This window comes from Oculina patagonica, unplaced genomic scaffold (assembly GCF_052425735.1).
Source record: "Oculina patagonica isolate OP01 unplaced genomic scaffold, crgOcupat unplaced1606, whole genome shotgun sequence".
Lineage (NCBI taxonomy): Eukaryota > Metazoa > Cnidaria > Anthozoa > Scleractinia > Oculinidae > Oculina > Oculina patagonica.
This window is the reverse complement of record NW_027557637.1, coordinates 1-3,693: the sequence shown is the minus strand read 5'-3', so window position 1 is coordinate 3,693 and position 3,693 is coordinate 1. Positions and strand designations below refer to the sequence as shown.

Below are 3,693 nucleotides of genomic sequence, written 5' to 3'. Positions count from 1 at the left end.
GTACCGTAAAAACCGGCAGATAAGCCGCACCTTTTTGCCAAAAATTTTCGCTCAAAAGCAGGGGTGCGGCTTATCTGTGGGAACAATTCGGAAAAGGTGCTGTAAATTTTCGTGAACTGATGCTAATTTATGGAAAATTATGTAAATTAATATAACAGAAAACTGCAAGAGAGTACCGGTCATTGCTTCATTCCGGATCTTGGGCAATGCAAAATGAATATATAATTTATGCATTTGGACTTGCCTATCCTCAACCTGCTCCTATCACCCCTTTTTCCTCATGCATTTGGTAGCCTAAAAACTCTGTAAAGCAGTCCTCAGTTGGGGCTTTAGTACCATACCATCAACATCAAAACAAGATGGAGGAAGTATTTTTGCATATGACAGTGTCCTGAAAAAGAATATTAGTTTGGTTCATAAATAACAGTTTAACATCCCAGTATCCTATACAGTGTATTTCATTACTATTTTAAGCAGTTGCAGCTGTAATTTCAAATACACACATGTATGGCATTACTTTCCTTCATTCAAAGAGAACAATGGCCTGCATCTTTGCTGTATCAGAACATTTTAAAGAAGAAGACAAAAACTGCTGAGGGCATACAGGTTTGATGTAGGCTAGTGATGTATTGGCTTATAGGAAGCTTATGAATTCTGCTTGTCTCTAGAGGCCCTGTAAGGGTAAATTCCGACGGGTGACACGGCTCTGAAACGGCGACATGAAGGAGTTGAAATGACGACGAGCGACGAGATGCTCCCGTGAAATTACGACAGCGACAAAGAAAAAAGCAAAATCGACAGCGACATTTGCAGATTTACCCTTTTATGTTCCTTCTTGCACTTTGTAAAGACCATTCTCCGTGCATTGATGAACGAATGCAATCTTACGCAGGCATGCTGCCGTTAAGAAACTACATAATGATCCATCATTCTGAAAATAATTCACTCCATGTTCTCTCTATACCCGCTCAGAATAAAGGAAAACAGCGCTCTTAGCTACTTCAGTTTTTCAAAATTGCTCTGGGGGAGCATGCCCCCAGACCCCCCTAGGAAGGTGACTCCTTCAGCCTTACAAAAACCGCTACGCTGTCCCAGATCAGAGTCAAAATCTCACTCTTTGCCAACAAATATAATTAAGACATACAAGAATAGGGGATATTTGGGCGACAGAATTACTAAAAATGCTTATTTTGTGTTATACATTCCGGACTCAAACATTACCGATATTATCAGTGGCTATATGGGTGAGAGAATTCGAAATTCCGACAGCGACATGCAAACCTTTTGAAATTGCGACGTGAAAAGATTTGAAATTCAGACGGGGGACATAAAGACCCCCCTAACAGGGCCTCAGTTCTCACTAAGGTATAATTTGGAGCATTTTGATTTCGGTGAATGTGGTAGCGACAGTGATAGCCTGGCGAGTGATGATGGGAATGCTTGATGGAAAATTTCAAAAACTCCCCCCCCCTTGCGAGTGATACTGGCTCCAAATCAAAAAGGAATGTTGTGTTTATTTTTACAGGGTAAGTAAAATGTTCTAGAGGAGAAGAGTATTTGAGCAACCTAAAAATAATGGCTGAAAAGATTAGTGATTAGTAAGGAAAATTGATATATATTTTTTTTATCTCACCCTTGCTGAACTCTTCTTTTTAGCTGAGGAAAAACCTCTAGGGCAGAGAAGAATTTAGGTGGAGTTTTCTTCCGTCCTTGAGTGAGTGCTGCATGCTTCTGTTCCATTGCAAGCTCTCTCTGCCTTTGTCGTAGTCTGTTAGCTGGGAGGTTCATAAGATTGCTGGATTGTGAAGTTGGTCTGACCACTGGATCCACCCATTCCTTAGTGAGCAACTGTAGAAAAAAAAAACAAAAAAACAAACAAGAAGCTAGAAACAGCTTTTGCTTTTCTCCAAGCTTTATATAAAAAACGAGCCATTTTATAATTAAAGGTGACCTATTTATAACAAGAACTGCAAGCAGTTTAGAATCGTGCGGGTAATTTTCGACCACCTGACCTTTACGTTAGTCACGGAGTGAACGTGACATGAATTTCCTTTACCACGTCATAGCCACATGCCTAGCCGGAAAAGCGCCTGCTTACGCATGCAAATATTTATTTTATTCCGAATGTTCAGTAAAATAAACCCAAACCAGTTCATTTAAAAGAAAGCCAAATCACGCCAAAATAAAGAGTAGACTAAGGCCATCCCATTGTGTTTCTCCGTTTAGCGTCTTCCCATAAGCTTTTACAGATTCCGCTGGCGCGATGACGTGTATCCCGTGCTTTGGCCAGTCTTGCTGAGCTTGCAACTTACGTTTCGATAACGTTTCGATTCTCAAAAAAAACGTAAACTCAAAACAAAAATTGGGGTATCCAGAAAATAATGCGTCGTTTTGCAATATTTAACACATTCCAAGTAAAGTGTACGACTTGCACTCGCTCCGAGCCAAACGCTTGAGTAACACAACAATAAATATTTCACACAAACAGAGCGCAGAGTATTCAAACAGAAAATAGGTGAATGATTATTTATAGCTACAAGCGAGAGATCGCGTGACAGGGGTCTGACGTAGTGGTAGTTTCAAATAGCTTGGACATGTCCAAGCGGTCTTGGTTTTCGCTATGTGATTATATTCAGCCTTCTCTTCTTGTAAAATATGGTATGAAACAAAATTATACATTTCAGAGAGCAGAGTGTTCGTGTTAAACGCGAGTGATCGGCTGATCGCTAATAAATATTGAATCTTGCGTGACCGTGACAGAAGAGCCGGCTGGGCCGCGTGGGTCTGGATCGATTTACCGACAAAAAAAAAAAAAAAAAATTCCGTGCAGATTATGAATCGGGCCCAGGCCCCGTAGGATTAATTATATAATACCAAGTATTCTTCCTAATTTCAGTACCTGAGTAATTTCATGAAAAATTCAGGAGCTGAATTCTGAGAGTAATGATTTTGCGATTGCAAGAAAAATTAAAGCAAACGTATATTACTAGTAAATTTCGCCAAAGAGTAAGGAACTACTGGAAATATACAAAGGTCTGGTTCAATGAAATTACAAGAAGCCTGCAAGCGGAGACTTTGGTGACTGTACTAAAGAGGTTTTGTCCAATTTACAATCCTAAGAAAACAATAATAAGGGAAAGAATGCTAGTTGAAAACAAGATGAAAAGATACTCTCAAGGATACTTGTAGTTAGTTGAAGCTCCAAACATTTATAAAACTTTTTTCCACGCATATTAAATTTTGCGATTATTTTGTATGGCAAAAATTACAGGTAGCACTCGCAAAAAAATGGTAAGAATAAGGTTACTTATTGACAGCAAACCATACATTGTAAGAAAATGTCAACTAAAAACTAAAATATTTTTTGAAGTTATTGAAACACCAACCTCATTATCCTGGAAGTGGTTGACAAAGTTTTCAAATGAGATTGTACTCTATATGTCAAGTCCAAGCCTACAAAAGACATAGATAAGTAAAATTAACGAGCTTTTGAAGCCAGTAAATAAAAGTAACTTAAGTTTCCTGTACAATACAAAAACAATTTCAATTTCTTCTGTTGAATTGCAGTTTCATCATCAAGTAGAAGTTGATAAAGGTAAATTAACGGCCGTAAATGCTTAGGAATTTAAAATAGCCTTTCTATATTTGCCAGCTGGTTAATTACAGATTGATAATTATAAACTAAGTATTTTA

General features: G+C 38.3%; 1 long non-coding RNA gene across 1 annotated transcript; it reads right to left on the bottom strand.

Annotated features, from left to right (window-relative positions):
* Window positions 1–280: 280 nt before the first annotated feature.
* Window positions 281–3,473, bottom strand: LOC144639989 (uncharacterized). The gene is made up of 3 exons (XR_013568255.1): window positions 3,387–3,473; window positions 1,634–1,848; window positions 281–391 (listed from the first exon to the last, which is right to left on the bottom strand). It is a non-coding gene; the product is annotated as an uncharacterized LOC144639989 (long non-coding RNA).
* Between the last annotated feature and the right edge of the window lie 220 nt (window positions 3,474–3,693).